Source organism: Rutilus rutilus (genome assembly GCF_951802725.1).
Source record: "Rutilus rutilus genome assembly, chromosome: 1".
Lineage (NCBI taxonomy): Eukaryota > Metazoa > Chordata > Actinopteri > Cypriniformes > Leuciscidae > Rutilus > Rutilus rutilus.
In genome coordinates, this window is record NC_140209.1 from 71,551,689 (window position 1) to 71,569,687 (window position 17,999).

General features: G+C 37.6%; 1 protein-coding gene across 2 annotated transcripts in view; it reads right to left on the minus strand.

Moving 5' to 3' along the window:
- Positions 1-17,999, minus strand: part of gprc5ba (G protein-coupled receptor, class C, group 5, member Ba) — a 39,168-nt gene that overhangs the window by 14,200 nt on the left and 6,969 nt on the right. The window contains exon 2 of one of the 2 annotated variants that reach the window (XM_084433643.1): positions 9,091-9,119. The gene's annotated coding sequence lies outside the window, so the exon portion shown is untranslated. Of the gene's footprint in view, positions 1-9,054; positions 9,120-17,999 lie in introns of both variants that reach the window. The other variant, XM_084433644.1, reaches the window with a different exon arrangement.

Here is a 17,999-nt window from a genome sequence, read left to right on the forward strand (position 1 = left end):
ATATTCTCCAGTGGTGATGTGAGGATGGATGATGCTTCCTGTGTGCTTTTAACTGCATCATCAGCATACATTTGGAAATTGACTTTTTGATAAACGTTTGGCAGATCATTTATATATACAGAGAACAATACTGGTCCCAAAATAGAGCCTTGTGGGACCCCTGCTGAACATTCAAGGTAAGACGACATAGTGCCACCAACACAGATTGTCTTCGGTTGGACAAGTAAGATTGAAACCAAGCTAGCGCATCTTCTGTAAAGTTGAAGTGAGTCAGTTTAGACAGAAGGGCTATCAAACACCTTCTTTAAATCCAAAAAGACTGCACCAACACATGTGGTTTTATCAAGCAAGGATTTCACTGTTTCTATGAAGACACAGTTTGCCGTCTCTGTGGAGTGGTACTGGCGAAACCCAAACTGCATGGGGTGCAGGAGAGAATGGCCGTGGCTGAGGTGTTAATTCAGCAGCTTGGCGATCCACTTTTCTGCAACCTTAGATACAACAGGGAGGATGCAGATGGGGCGATAATTTGAAATGTTTGTTTTGTCTCCTGATTTAAATATTGGTGAGACTATAGCCACCTTCCATCCTGCCATTTTAATTGATAGATGTGTTATCGGGCATTCCAGCGCGTCTTTGTGTATTTAAAAAAGTGTGTCAAGGCCATACGCATCTTTGGCCTTTGAGGGTTTCATGGACTTAATACTGTTAGCCACTTCCAGATCAGTTATTTGCTCTAACCTGAAAACCGGCTGTCCAGGATTAACACGCTTACGAGCTATCTCTGAAGAACTAAACATTTGTGTTATTTCATTGACAGAGTTAAGGGGAGACATGAAACATGAAACATCCCAGTTGATTACTGACATTAAGACACATATCTTTTGTATTACAAGTTTTTAGAATATTTATGTTTTAATATTTATGCAAATGAGGTATTATCTCATTAAAAATGCACTAATTTACATATATTTCCAGAAGAGAAATCTGAACATTGAACAAAGCCTGTTGTTTCATTTTGTTGACATATTAGAGTCAAAGGTTTTTACAGAGGGGATTTTGGATCTCTTTTTATCACTCCATTAATCAGAAAAGACTGTCAACAGCCAAAAAAATCCAGTTTCGCCCCGGTTTTAGGTATAAAATGTTGTATAAATGAGAATCTGAACGATATATGAACAAACCCCTCGGTAAAAACCTTGAGAATAAACAACTATTAACAGACAAAATATCTTATCAAATCCAGTGCTATTGCTGTCTCTGCTCTTCCTTCCGCACTCAATCTCCTGAGTCCTGATGAGATAGTTTCAACCTATGATAAATCTATTGGTAATGTCTTGGATGATCTTGCTCCATTAATAACTAGAACTGTCCCGTCTACCCATTCATCTCCTTGGTTCACTACTGAGCTTAGAGTTCTGAAAACAAAATGTAGGCGTCTTGAAAGACTTCACAAAAAATCTTCCATTCTTGTCCCTGCCATGGCTTTTTCTGATTCAGTACTGAAATATAAAGAAGCACTTAACATTGCACGCTCTAACTATCTTTCTACTGTTATCAACAAAGCTAAGTGCAAACCTAAAGCTCTTTTCTCTGAGATAAACAAACTAGTCAAACCATCCTCTATAGCTATTGCTGGGTCTGCTGATCTCTGTGAAAGCTTTCAGTCTTTTTTCCTACAAAAAATGTATAACATTTATCAATCTTTCTCTTCTACTGCCACAATCTGAATGGGGATTCAACTCCATATTTGATAGGTTGTCCATTAGACACTTTTTTACTCACAAATACATCTGTGGTTGAAAAACTGATTATCAAATCTAATTCTACCTCTTGTACACTTGATCCTATTCCAACATATCTTCTAAAAACTCTTTTGCCTTCACTTATTTATCCTATTACTCACATTATTAACAGATCTCTTGCTACTGCCTATGTCCCGCTTAATCTGAAAGTAGCAGCCATCACTCCAATTCTCAAGAAGTCCAGCCTCGACAACGCCATTCAGAACAACTATAGACCAATATCGAACCTTGCTTTCGTTGGCAAGCTACTTGAGAAGGTAGTTGCGGCACAACTGCAGTCACACTTAGAGAGACATAATCTATTCGAACCACTACAATCTGGTTTCCGTCCATATCACAGCACAGAAACAGCTCTTTTAAAAGTGCTAAATGATCTCCTTCTGGCTTCTGATTCTGGTGCACATAGTATCCTGGTTCTTCTTGACCTCAGTGCAGCATTTGACACTGTGTGCCTCTCTACACTTCTTTCTCGACTGTCTTCAATAGGTATCACTGGTGCGGCTCTTCGGTGGTTGACTTCATATCTATCGGATAGACAGCAATTTGTTAGGATAGGTGAGAATCGATCCCGTACTGTCACTATTTCTCATGGTGTACCTCAAGGTTCTGTACTTGGTCCTCCTCTTCTATTTCTCATTTATTTGCTGCCACTAGGCCAGATCATCAGACGGCATGGTCTCAACTTTCATAGTTACGCTGATGATATTCAAATTTACTTCACGATTAACCCCAACTCAGCTTGTCCACTCACTTCTGTTATCTCCTGCCTTCAGGAACTTAAAAAATGGATGTCTGATAACTTCTTACAGCTTAATGCTGGGAAAACTGAAATCCTGTTAATTGGCCCCAAATCAAAGAGTTTACCCGGACATGACATTTTTATTGATATTGATGGTGTTCAGATTAGGCCTTCAAAAACTGTGCGGAATCTGGGAGTTTTGTTTGACCCCACGTTATGCTTTCACTCACACATCGGTCAGATTGTTAAATCATGCTTCTTTCACCTGCGGAATATTGTTCGTATACGCCCCTCTCTTAACTTTGGAGATGCTGAAACTGTTATTCATGCTTTCATAACTTCCAGATTGGACTATACTGTAACTCCTTATACAGCGGCCTAACCACCAAAGCAATACATCGCCTTCAAATGGTACAAAACTCTGCTGCTCGAGCACTTACATATAATAAAAAATCAACTTCACCGGCTTCCTGTGGTCAATCGCATCCAGTTTAAACTATTAGTCTTAGTTTATAAAGCCTGTCACGGTCCCGCACCTCAATACCTCGCTGAGTTAGTGCAACCATACCTTCCTGCCCGGACTCTTAGATCTAGCAACGAAAATTTGCTTGTCGTCCCCAGGTTTAAACTATCTACTGTGGGTGGTGGGGCTTTAAGTGTTGTAGGCCCTAAACTATGGAATAAACTGCCCCCTAATCTTCGTGCCATCGACAACCTCCAGATCTTCAAATCAAAACTTAAAACTCATATATTTACCATGCTCAATAAATAATCTTCAATTCCTTTTCTCTGTCTACCACTCTCTCACCTTTATTTTATTTCACATACCTTGCCGAAATTTATATTTTGCTAAAAAGGCTTATATGTTTGTTATCTTTGACTTATGTTCATTATTTGTAGTGTTTGCTTGTTTCCATCTGTTTTCTGCTTGTTTGCTTGATATAGCCTAATAAGCTGATTGCTTGTTTCTTTTGTCTGTCTACTATTTGTATTATTTTGTGAAGCGACCTTGGTTTCTTGAAAGGCGCTATAAAAAATAAACATATTGTTATTATTATTATTATTATTAAATCATTAGCAATCAGCAATACAAACCACCTAAAACACATAAAAACTTATATAACATAGCATTTATGACCTTCAACTGAACAGAACCCCAGTGAAAAACAGTCAAAAACACACTCTGGAAATGTCAGAGCACGTCACGTGACGCATCTGAACGAATCACGTTGTCAGAAATTGACATCAGCCAATGAGATTTCGCTTTTAGAGTTAAATGCCCCATTGTACTTTCACAATTGGTTGCTGATAAAAAGAAAATTACCATATTTGGATCCGACAGCATTGTACAGGAGAGAGAGAGCTTTCCAGCGGTATTTGTGATGACAGTGTGCAGACAGCGATCGCGAAGCAGGGGGGTGATTTAGAACGACAACTTTTGTTGAATTTAGGAGAAATCTACAAACGCAAATAGACAAAGTGTAGTAAAATAAAGACCTAAATGTGTATTTCAGACTTTTTTTCACCACAAGTCTGAAAGAAGACATGTTATTGAAGACAAATAGTCCAAAATCTCCAAATTGACCAGTGAAAAAAAACCCGATGTTTTTGCCTGCCGTGTCTCGCCTTAATAAAGAAATTGTTAAATTCAGTTGCTAATTCTTTTGGATTATTTAGCAGCTCGTTGTTAACTTTTATTTCCAATCTATCATTGTCCATTTTATTTAGCTTTCCAATCAGTTTATTAATATTTTGCCATATGATTTTGCCATTTCCATTTGCACTTGTAATGACATCCAAGAAAAACTTTGCCTTGGCTTTACGTAAGGTAGGAGTTGTTTTATTTCTCATGGAAGTAAATCTTTGCCTATCAATGGTAAGACCAGATTTTAAAAACCCTTTGAGTAAGATGTCTCTTTCTTTCATAAGTATTTTGCAGTGATTAGATGGTTTCCTCTTCTTTTCACCTTTTCCTCTTTTTGTAATTTTTTAGTTAAATATCTGGGAGTTGGTTTCAATATCATTATCAGAGAACAATTCAGACCAACTTACTTAATTTAGAGTAATATCAAGATTTTGATGTAGATGTTTTGGAATAAAATTGTGATGGTTATTAAATGTAGATGTTGAATCGTTTTTTACTTAGGCTAATTTTCGGGAGAAAAATACAATATTATGATCAGAAAGCCCTGTGGAAAACCAGCATGGTTTGTGAATAACAGATCTATTAGAGTTTCCGAGTGGTTTGTTATTCTGGTTGGTGTTTTTATTATTTGTGTTAAATTAAAATAGTCAGTAATTTGTTTAAGAGTTGTTCGTTCCTTCTTTACATTGCAGTTAATGTTAAAATCACCCATTAAAGGGGTGGTTGATTATGATTTCACTTTTTTAACTTTAGTTAGTGTGTAATGTTGCTGTCTGATCATAAACAACATCTGCAAAGTTACAACGCTCAGAGTTCAAAGCAAAGGGAGATATTTGCTTTAAAATAAACGGTTTTTAAGGACTACAACAAACGGCTGGAAGAGACTACATGACATTCCTCACAGGTTAGTGACAACACAAACCCTAAAATTTACATAAACCCCGCCCCCTGAACACGATTTATAGATTATCATGACAGAGTAAGAAAAGAAAGAATATGCTAATCAATGACTAGAAGATAACAACACATAAGCTACATAAATTAATCAACTAACCATTCAGAAATGCCCTGTTGCTTCAACATGTTGTCACTTCTTCTTGAGTCTCTCCATTATTGTCTGACTGCGGTTTGAACATAAAAGACTAAAAGTTTTGGAAATTTTAAGCGCGTGTCTGTTTGAGTGCAAGCTGTTGAAGCTCCGCCCCCTGTGCCGGGAGCAGCAGCTCATTTGCATTTAAAGGAACAGACACAAAACGGTGTGTTTTTGCTCAGCCTCAAAAGTGACAACTTTAACATGCTATATAAAAATATCTGTGGGGTATTTTGAGCTAAAACTTCACATACACACTCTGAGGACATCAAATACTTATTTTACATCTTATGAAAAGGGCATTATACCACCACTTTAAAATAATTGCCTTGGTTTTATCACAGTGATTAAGGAGAAGTTTAAGTTGTTCATAAAAATCTTTTTTTGCAGTGGGCTTTCTATATATACACACACTATAACAAAAGACATTGTTGCAGAAAGTGATATCTCAACACCCACACATTCCAAAGCAATTTCACTTGGCCATTCAATCATTGTGCACTTTAGAGCATTTCTAACATACACTATTACTCCCCCACCCCTCCCATTATTTCTGTCCTTTCTAAATACATTATACCCAGACATATTTATGTAAGTGTACTGTTGTTTTTGTTTTGTTTTCCTTTTCCTTTTCCCTTCCTCACATTTACATTTTATCAGTATTTTTATATTGATAATCTCTTCCTATTTTTTCAGTATGTGAAATATTTGTCCAATGAAAATATTCTGGATTTGTATGTTTTATGATGGGACCTTGAACCTTTCATGGACTTGAAAGGACCATTACCAAATATTCTCCTGGTGATTTCCCACACTTCACAAAGGTGAAAACTTTCACTTGCACTGATACAACAAGATATTTTCTTGCTGTGTAAATGCATTTATATAGTACTTCATTTTCTTCAATCTCTTAATCTTCGGCTGAAATATAAACTGATATTTATACGATGTGACAGAAAATCATCTGTGTAAAATGTCTGCTTTCCCAGCATGTCTCAAGCTCAGCTGAGGCGATAGAGAGATGGTTTATGAAGCAGTTTAGACCATTCCTGACTCAAGATATTTAGAATAATAATTTTGTATGATTTAGATATTATTTATGTAATTAATAGGGATGCACCGAATATTCGGCCACCGAAAATTTTCGGCCGAAAATGGCCCAAAAGTGCATTTTCGGTTTTCGGCCGAAAGACTTTTATCACCGAAACAATACGGCCGAAATGTTGTGATGACGCAAACAGCAGACACCGCGACCTGCACGTGCTTGTCTGAAGCAACATTACATATCTGCGGTGTGGACGTATTTAAATATATCTAAGAGTGACCCACGGACAGCGATTTTCAAAACACAGACATCCCAAGTCTTCCGGAAGTTCCGGGAGTCTCCCGCGTATTGATACCGGCTCCCTAATGCCCGCAAATTAGTTTAAATCTCCCGGAATCGCGAGCGAGCATGAGCGCGCATACGTAGCGCGCGCGGCAGAGAGAGGGAGCGAGAGACCTTTGCGTGTGTGTGCAGAGCAGCCGTCATTTCTCAGAGGTTTACCTGAGCTGTTTATGGTTTTTGCAACTCACGTCCATGAGCATATAACTGCAGATATTATTTTGGGCTATGGCAGTATTGACCTAAATGCACTTTGTTTTTATGAGAGAACATTTCATTTTTAAACCTTTCTCCAGGCCAGTAGGCTTTTACATTATTATTTAATGTACACATGAATGGGGTCAAGTTAAACATTTAATTTTATACTTTGCAAATGCTAAATAAATATTTGCATAAAATTTTAATGGATTTATTCTTTGAAACTTTAATATTAATTTATGCAATTGCAATGCCTTGATTTTAGTAAACTTAGTACACAGTCATAGCCATAAATGCAATGGTACTAACAATAATTGGCATAATTTCTTTCGGTGTTTCGGTTTTCGGTTTTCGGCCTTGGTTTCCTCTTTTTCGGTTTTCGGTTTCGGCCAAGAATTTTCATTTCGGTGCATCCCTAGTAATTAATATTATTAATCGTTCACATGTACAAATTTAGTTCATCAATTATTTTTACGCACAGTTTAAAGGAATACATATATAAAGGTAATATAAATACACTTCTGAATCAATAGATTAAGCTATAAAATGACTACATGTGAGCTTAAAAGTTCAATTCTCTCTATACCTTTATCAACTGTATAAACTAACGTCACAACTTTTACTTGCACTGATGTAGCAAGACTTTTTCTTTTAGTTGTCCTCTTTCATAGACAGCCATTTTGTTCTTGCTGTGTAAATTTGTTTAAATTCCTAATATTTTTTTTAAATCTCGTAATATTCTGCAGAAAAGAGAAGTGAATTGCAGTTTCACTCTTTCCCAAGCATGTGATTGGCTGTTCGCTACTGATGTCACACCTAAACTCCTAAACTCAGGATCAAAGCCTGAGTTGACAGAGAAAGTTGATGATTATCATGGTACCAACAAAGCCTGGTTGGATTGGTTTGGTTTTGTCAACTCAAAACTAATCCTGTAACCCGGAGTTTGTTCAACTACCATCATGGTACAGGCCCCTGGACTTTTGTTGCACTTGAACCACGAATACACACACAAAAACCCCTCAATTTGACCCCCATAGGAATGAATGGAATACGAGGAATGCTTCAGCACACATAGAAAAACCTAAAAATGCTCAAAATTCAAACAAAAAATGCTTAAACTTTACTAAAACATTATTTTAAAATGTCTACATGTGTATCTGAATGCACACTGAGGGAAACTGACTTTAGGAGCCAGAGGAACAGCTCATTTGCTCCATATAGAGCTATAAGGACATCTAGAGTCATGAAATATCATCTTATATTATTATTTTTCCACAAGAGGTCGGCAAAGACACCCAATGTAAGATATTTAGAGCTGAATTAAAAGGGTTATGCATGAAATTGTGAGTTATTTTGAATTTAAATTGAAAGAATGTGAGGATTGTGCTTAAATTACTATTTATTTATTGGTCAAATCTAGTAATTTAAAGGTAAATAAAAAAAATAAAAAATAAAAAAATCTCCCCAAAAAATGTGCTTTAAAAATAGAAAAAATATTATCAAAATGAAATAAAATAAGCTTTGTGGACAAAAAAAAAAAAAAAAGTCCAATTTTAGGCCTTTGGGTCATTTTTTGACCCGTGAGAAAAAGATTTGTTACACAGTGCGAGGGAAGGATGAGGGTTTATGCGCAAACAAACAAACAAACCATGTACGATCTGTATAGCGATACGCTATATAGTTTTTTTGTCTTCTCTATGTATCCAGCTTGACTGTAGTCATTTGTATAAATGAAAGCTCTAAACAAATGTAACATGTATTTTCCCCCACAGTTTTTGCTGATGCACTGTATACATTGTGAATTATGAAAATTGGAATGTATTTTATTTTTTTTACAACTGAAAATTAAGTTCTGGAATGTTTTTCATGTGCTTAATAGCTCTGGATTATATGGACTCATTATTTAGTATTTTGTATATTTCCTTCACACACAGATCATCATATATATAAATCGCTTTGACGTTGTGAATAAAATGATTTGCATATATGCAAATGAAAAGACTTTCTCCATAGGGTGCCTCGTCCGCTCATGCCTTCGCCTGATACTTTAATGCGGTGACATTCAAACAGGTGTGACTCAGCTGTCCAAACATTTTTGTGGCCACTGTACAGTATGTGTAAGTAGTTTTAGCAAATCGATCCCCATAAATATCTTAGCATAAAGGGAGTCATTAAATAAAGCCAACAGCTTACCTTAGTATAAGATATATTCAGCGGCAAAACAGTTACCTTGAAAATGATGGTCTAAGAGATGGACCCTGCACAACAAAAGAAACCGTTTTAGTGTTCACACTTTGCATGTTACATACACACACAAAAACATGCATCTCTAAACTAAACGTCTCTTAAAACTTTGATAGGATTCAAACTTTTATGCATTTTATGGTATTTATATGAGAAATGGGGTATAGTATTCACGTATTAATGCTATGGTTCTGTGAGACCGCTCAAACACTGATGAATTATCGTGCACAGTCATGCTCAGTGCTTTATGACTCTTAACTTAATATACATGTATAGCAGTGGGCAAAAGCAAAAAATCTCATAAAAAAAAAACAAAAAAAAACAGTCCTCTACAACTTAATATTATACTGTAAAAAAAAAGGTTACAAAAAGTATCTTAAAGGTTGACTGCATGCTTTCCAATGTTAATTCAGCTCAGCCAGACACTGTACACGACAGATACGGTCCACATGCTATTAAGCCCACCTAAATCCAAGTTTTCCATGTGTTCTTATAGATATTCGAAGAGTATTAAATCAAATATGAATCTCTCATCTAAACACCATGTTGTGTATTGCGTCAAAATCTAAAGTGGGCTTGTAAGGTACATGTGTGAAACCCAACTGTGCCAAAGCTTCAGATTTCTTAAACACCTTTGATTCATTTTGAGCTCCTGATCAAACAGGCCAGATATGATTTACAGGTTTACAATAGTCTCTGTTCCTCTGCTCATCATCTGCCATCTCCTTCACTCTCTGGCTCAGTTTCTTCTTATCAACTACATATTTATCTGTCAATGCATCAGGTTGGTACACAAAAAATGCAAAGGAAAAACTTTTTTTTTCTTCTGTTTTTAGTACATCATTAAACCTTAAACTGGCCCTAACTTAAACAACGGCCATTACTTTCACCAGATGTGAAAATTGACATGGTAGAGAATACAGACAGTTATAAGAATATTATTTATATAGCGCTTTGTTCAATACAGATCGTTTCACTGCAGCTTAACAGAGATAACATGAAAATAATGTATCTCGGCTGTTGTTCATTCAGTTCTGTTGTAAAGATCATTAATTATTAAAATACTGAATCTATGCACATCTTTCATTTTATTACTGAAGCTTGAATTTGTTATCAGTCACAATATTATTTCTGTGGTCAGCTGATTACTTTTCTCAAAATTGTTTGTAATTGCAATGAAGTCACGGTATGTTTTGTATTTATTGCCAACTTTGCTTGTCTGGCTGCAGAGATATTGATCACATGGTTTGATTCAATGACACGTTTGAGGTTCTAAGGATCCAACAATTCATTTTTAAATGTTGTCTTAATAATGCAAATTATCCAAATATGTCAACCTAATGTTGTACTAGAGGCACTTTAGACTGTCCCTGTCATCTTAACCTACCAAATACACCGGCTGGCTTTTTGTCAATATGAGCCTACCAGCCATTTATTACCAAGATGTCTTTCTAATTCATTACAAACCAAAAATTACATTTATTTTTGTATGCTCTACATTGTGTGGCAAAAAGGTGTAGTATACAGGCCTACATGTTATAGTATAAAGAAAGCATTGTTAATAAGCTAGCTTGTTTGTCCACAGTTCAGATCATAAAGTTTGAATGACATATGATTAAATACATATATTTGACTTTAAATGCCTGTACTCTGTCTATATTTGCAACAACAAGAACATAAAGGAAATAATATTCACATAATACAGTCAAGTGGGCAACACTTTACTATATGGTTACACATTAATATATTTCTATATGTTCAGATTAGTTCATGCAATATGAACTAACAACAAACTATTGTGTTTGTATTTATTAACATTAAACATGATATGTTTCCAGGGACATGAATCTGATGATCTGCTGGGCCAGAGACATTAAACATAGCTAAGCCATATTAAAAAATGAATGATTCAGTTATTAATACAGTACTTTTATATGTTTGTCAATGACCAGAAATACATTTTTTTTTTAAATCACACTCTCGTCTTATGCACAATTTACTACTAAATAGTACTAAGAGCAGGCGCGCTCAACTCGCAAATTAGTTTATGGGTGCGAGTAATAAAAAACGTTTATCAAAAGTAAAGATGAAAAACCGCACTCTCAGGTTCTATTTTCATACATTTACCATGTCCTCACAAGGTCATGGTAATGGCAATAAGGTGAGGACATGGTAATAATAAATGTATGAAAATAGAACCTGAGAGTGCGGTTTTTCATCTTTACTTTCAATTTACTACTAAAACAATGACATTGTAATCGAAGTAGAAAATATATATATATATTTGTAGCAATTGTTGAGCTTTTTTATTTTTCTCCCATAGAAACCTTTCACAATAAAATGTTATCGGTGCACCGATCTCGTCTCTATGAAAGCTTGTTTCCGCCACAGAGTGAAAAATAAAAAAGCTAATTGCGTCTTTTTAATCTCACAATTCGGACTTTTTTTCTCAGAATTACGTGATATAAAGTCGCAAAAAAAAGTCAGAATTCTGACTTTATAACACGCAATTGTGACTTTATTTCACACAATTGTGACTTTATATCACACAATTCTGACTTTATAACACGCAATTCTGACTTTATTTCACACAATTGTGACTTTATATCACGCAATTCTGACTTTATATCTCGCAATTTTGACTTTATATCTCGCAATTCTGACTTTATATCTCGCAATTCTGACTTTATAACACGCAATTGAGACTTTATTTCACGCAATTCTGACTTTATTTCTCGCAATTCTGACTTTATATCTCGCAATTCTGACTTTATAACACGCAATTGCGACTATTTCATGCAATTCTGACTATATATCTCGCAATTCTGACTTTATAACACGCAATTGCGACTTTATTTCACGCAATTCTGACTTTATATCTCGCAATTCTGACTTTATAACACGCAATTGCGACTATTTCACGCAATTCTGACTATATATCTCGCAATTCTGACTTTATAACACGCAATTGCGACTTTATTTCACGCAATTCTGACTTTATATCTCGCAATTCTGACTTTATAACACGCAATTGCGACTATTTCATGCAATTCTGACTATATATCTCGCAATTCTGACTTTATAACACGCAATTGCGACTTTATTTCACGCAATTCTGACTTTATATCTCGCAATTCTGACTTTATAACACGCAATTGCGACTATTTCACGCAATTCTGACTATATATCTCGCAATTCTGACTTTATAACACGCAATTGCGACTTTATTTCACGCAATTCTGACTTTATATCTCGCAATTCTGACTTTATAACACGCAATTGCGACTTTATTTCAAGCAATTGCGACTTTATTTCACACAATTCTGACTTTATATCTCGCAATTCTGACTTTATATCACGCAATTGCAACTTTATATCTCACAATTCTGACTTTATAACAAGCAATTGCAACTTTATATCTCACAATTCTGACTTTATATCTCGCAATTCTGAGAAATAAAGTCAGATGTAAACTCGCAATTGTGAGATAAAAAGTCGCAATTATCTTTTAAAATGTTTTATTCTGTGGCGGAAACAAGCTTCCATACGTCTCAGATGCTTCGCTCTGCTTTCATCATGAATGTTAAAACATTTATCTATCTGATAACTAAAAGAGTTCCACCGCATAACAGAAATGTAATTATCAATTATGATTGTATTACTGTTATAATACCCAATGTATTACAGAGGCCGTCTCAGATTATACATTGGCTGCAAATCAATGAATAAGTTGAATTAATCTTGCATGCTTCCAGTTTATTTAATTTATTTAAGAAACAGATGCTGTGGGAAAACACTTGGGCTGTGTCCAAAACCACATACTCACTTGAGTAGGTACTTGTATTGAATAAGTAATTACTTCAACGCCTCTAAAAACGTACAGTATGTTCTATATAGTATGAGTGTAATCCAGGATGTACTACATTCATCATGTGACCGTTCACAAACCCTCTCCCGTGGCCTCATGGGACAGTGTCCATCACACACACACACCTCAGAATCTCACTGGAAGTATATCGATCATACGAGGACTTTTCTCCTACTCTTTTATGAATTCTATGAATGCCATACTGTTTTTCGGCTACTACACAGTGTGGAAGTGTGTGATTTCAGGTGCAGTCGGGTCGTTTTCAGGGGTCAGAACTCAGTTTGCAGGATTTGTGGACCTTATATAACACTCTCAAACTATTTTAGACCCTTTCGAAGCCCAGCGAACTGACTCGGTCTTGTGAGGGGGTCTGGGTACGGTGTGCTTTCAGCTGATGGTGTGGCTCACTAGGAACCGGCATCGTGAACACAAACTGCTCCAGGCTCAATCCATGCAAAATCCAATATAGTTCATCAGATGCCTCCGTACAAATCAGCTGTTGGACCGGGTCAGCGAAACTACAGAAATTGTAACTATAAAAGTGGGTTCACCCTCTATTCGATCACAGTGCCTCTGACTCTGAAGAAGACACTTGTTTTTTTTGCAAAGAGTTGAACTGCAGTGTTTCTTTCTTCCATGTCACTGCACTGTTTGGGAAAGAGGGAAAGCTGATGTCATGTGTAATTGTGCAGTGATCGCCATGGTAACAGCATGAGCCAGAAAGCGGTGGGGTGGGGGGTTGCCCATCCGCTGCAAATCAACAGCACGTCCCAACCTTAACACACACTCGCAACACACACACACACTCCATGTCTTTCTGTGACATCCGTGATGCTTCACTGTGAAACTTGTCATATTTTATTTTACAGTTCCACAATCCTTGTCCATGTGTGATATTCAACATCCAGAGGAACAGCGCTTCAGTCCAGTGAGATATCAGTGTGTGTGTGAGGGTGTGTGTGTGTGTGTGTGTGTGTGTGTGTGTGCAATGTTGTAGAAATAGAAACAAAGTGACCAACAAATGTACTGACGCTTGTCACTACCAGTTATAACAAACTCAAGCCAATAAAAAGTGTTTATAAATCAATATTAGCATTCATTCCATGTTAATGAGTTATACAACATCACACTTCGCCGATTGCTTGGTTAATATTTTTACAATGGTGCAACTGGGCAATACACACACACACACACACAACCTCATTAACCAAACTGAAGGATAATGGATGTCATGAGTATAGAAACAGAGAACACTGATTGGCTGTTCAGTGATAGATTGTGTTTCTACACGCCTCATGTTCACAGCATCTGAACACTCGTCTCTCACGCTTTTCTCTGGTTTGGAGACGGTGTGTGTGTGTGTGTGTGTGTGTGTGTGTGTGTGTGTGTGTGCAGTGAAAGACATGCTTTTCTCTGGTTTGGAGACGGTGTGTGTGTGTGTGTGTGCAGTGAAAGACATGCTTTTCTCTGGTTTGGAGATGGTGTGTGTGTGTGTGTGTGTGTGTGTGTGTATTGAAAGACATGCTTTTTTCTGGTTTGGAGACGGTTTGTGTGTGTGTGTGTGTGTGTGTGTGCAGTGAAAGACATGCTTTTCTCTGGTTTGGAGACAGTGTGTGTGTGTGTGTGTGTGTGTGTGTGTGTGTGTGTGTGTGTGTGTGTGTGTGTGTGTGTGTGTGTGTGTGTGTGCAGTGAAAGACATGCTTTCCCCTGGAGATCTGCTCCCACTCTTTTGTGCTCGCTCGCGACTCCTCTTACATAAGCAGATCCAGCGCGCACCAGTTCTGCTGATGAACACAACCAGGACTGGCATCTCAAACACAGGCTGAGCAAATCACAGACGCATTTTAGTACATGAAGAAATGCATGTGCAATCTGGTGAGGTGTTTAAGTCCCACTGTGGTCAATTTTATCCCTTAAAACTAGGGGTGTAATGATACCCTCATGTCACGATAATTGATGGCTGCTCTGTCAAATCTTCGTCGTCGGTTAGGAACCTGGGTGTGCTCTTTGATACCAATCTTTCATTTGAAAGCCACGTTTCTAGTATCTGTAAAACCACAGTTTTCCATCTTAAAAATATATCTAAATTACGCCATATGCTCTCATTGACAAATGCGGAACAATTAGTTCATGACCTCAAGGTTAAATTATTGTAATGCTCTACTGGGTGGTTGCCCCGCACGCTTAATAAACAAACTACAGCTGGTCCAAAACGCGGCAGCTCGAGTTCTTACCAGAACCAGGAAGTATGACCATATTAGCCCGGTTCTGTCAACACTGCATTGGCTGCCTATTAAACATCGTATAAATGTTAAAATATTGCTGATTACTTACAAAAAGCACTAAATGGTTTAGCTCCGCAGTACTTGAGCGAGCTCTTAACGCATTATAGTCCGTCACATCTATTGCGATCTCAAAATTCCGGCCAGTTGATAATACCTAGAATATCAAAATCGACAGCTGGCGGTAGATCCTTCTCCTATTTAGCACCAAAACTTTGGAACAGTCTTCCTAACATTGTCCGGGAAGCAGACACACTCTGTCAGTTCAAAGCTAGACTAAAAACACATCTCTTTAACCTGGCATACACATAGAAAATTATACATTCCTATTATTCAAATCAGTTAAATGATTATTAGGCTGCATAAATTAGGACAGCCGGAACCGGGAACACTTCCCATAACACCCGATGTACTCGTTATGTCAAAAGAAGAATGCAGTGGCGGGCCATGCATTTCACACCTAAGCCTTCAGTGGTGCCCTACCCAAATGAATCCACCTCTTAATACCATCATGACGCCACGGCTATAGAAACCATCAATATTATACAGAAACGCAGAATAACAGGCTGCTGCATCACATACACCTTTTCCACCAAAAAAGAACTGGTTTGGAACTGGTGCTGGTTCAAAGTTGGTTCAACTTGCGAACCTTCTGAGAACCCGTTTGTTTTTCCACTGACTAGAGAGCCCAGCGAACGACGTCGTTACGTCACTGTGTACGTTGCCATACGTCTTAGCTTTCCCAGAAACGCTTGCGTCAACTTCAAGCATAACAATTACAATGGCGGACTACATCGTCTTTTGCAAATGTTTCTCCTGGCTTCGTGATCCTAAGAAGACGTTTAGATCACATTTGTGCTGATCGTCTGGATTACTATAGACGGAGGTTACGTTCGAGAAGAAGTTCGACAATAACCCCGCCCCCAGTCCCAGACGTAAGCATGACGTGGTAAAAGAACGGTTCTAGTCCAGCAAAGAGTTGGTGCTGCTTTGGAACCAATTTTCCTGGCTGAGAACCGGTTCTCTGGCTGTCGAAACACAAAGAACTTGTTCGCGAGTAGGCACCGGCTCCAACCGGCACCAGCACTGCCTTGGTGGAAAAGGGGTAACAGACAGGTATCTCATGCAGTGAGAATGAATGCTATTATTAAAGCAAGAAACCATATCACATATCGCGTCTAAAAACGCGCCGCTTTCTCCTTCTTTCCACAAGTGCTTGCAATGGCGTCTCTCCATACAAAAAAACTAAATTTAACACGTCTCCTTTCACTGCAGCCACAGCTGCACCACACACATTATCTCTAGCAGAAGCATCCGCTCTCGGTTTTCCGTGCATTTTTGTAGTACCTTTTGAGTTCTCCGACCACGGAAACCTCGGGAATTACGGTTTTCCCGGGGATTTGAAATTAAGGCAAATTGTGTGTTTTTGTGCAAATTCTACAGGAAAGAAAACACAAAAGCATAAATGGTTCTTAAAAAAGTTTACCAACTGTTTTGAACAATTAAAAGTATAGTACATACATTTCTTTCAGGTGATATATAAAGTATTTTTCATTAAAAATGATTTAAACCGACATTTATTTAAAAAAAAAAAAAATTCATGATTTTAATAGTATGAAAATGTTGTAATAAAATAATATAATTTAATGATTTTTTTTTTTTTTTCTTTCAATCATGAATTTACAATAAAAAAAGAAATCATATTCAGCACAGAAAAAAAACGGGCCCGGGTTAGTCAGGGTTGACTGTACTATAAACAAATGTAGGCTAAATAAAATCTATTAGGCCTACTCACCAAAACTACTGACTATCTGTACACAAAATCCACTCTGCTTTCTCTTCTCAAGAAGACTTCAATTACACTGTTGTACAGGTTATTTGTGTGTTTCAGCTCCAGCAATAATCCCCTTTCTATCGCCATGGAGGCTAATGGCTCGACAGACGCAGTGGACACCGGGACAGTCCGCGCCAAACATGACGATGTGTGCAGCTGCCCCATGCTCTCAAGGAGATCAGCTGGACTTTTGCCTTCAAAGTCAGTCATGGCATACATTACAGTCAGTTCTGTTTTTAGCCGGGACACATCGAACAATGATCCGTGACTCTGTGTCAAGCTGGTGAAGGCTGTATGCGGGAATTTTTTCCGGTATGTCTGAAACTGCTGGGGTTTGAGGAGGGAGAGAAACATAAATGCGCGCAGTGGCTTCATAGATCTGACCAAATTGGCCCCTCTCTCATTCAATGGTGTCACAAAACTCATTCACCCTTGTCAGACAGAATTGTACATCCTCTGTAGTATTGCAAAAAGCACATCTGAATACTCAAATCCCATGAAATGTGTGAAGCAAAAAACTAAACTCAAAATCATCCAGACGTGCATTAAATGCATCAGCACAGAGTCCTCGTCATACTCATCATGACGTTCATGTGGTGAAACAGCTCCTTTAGGGCAACTCTCTGCTCAAAAACTGTACTGGCCAATCTTGATGAGTATTGCCACCATGTTGGTGCCACACGAGGAAGGCGACGCTGGCAAATTTCGTCCAGTAGTTGCGTGCGCTTAGGGGATCTGGAGGAAAATGCAGCTAGGCCATTTAGGAGGGCAAAAAAGATCTTGCATTGCTTAAGCTTTGAGTCAGTACTAAATCCAGTCGATGTGCATAGCAGTGTATGAATAAGGCCATAGGTGCCCTCTCCTAAACTTTAGCCTGAACCCCATTTAGTCCAGATGACATGACCGGTGC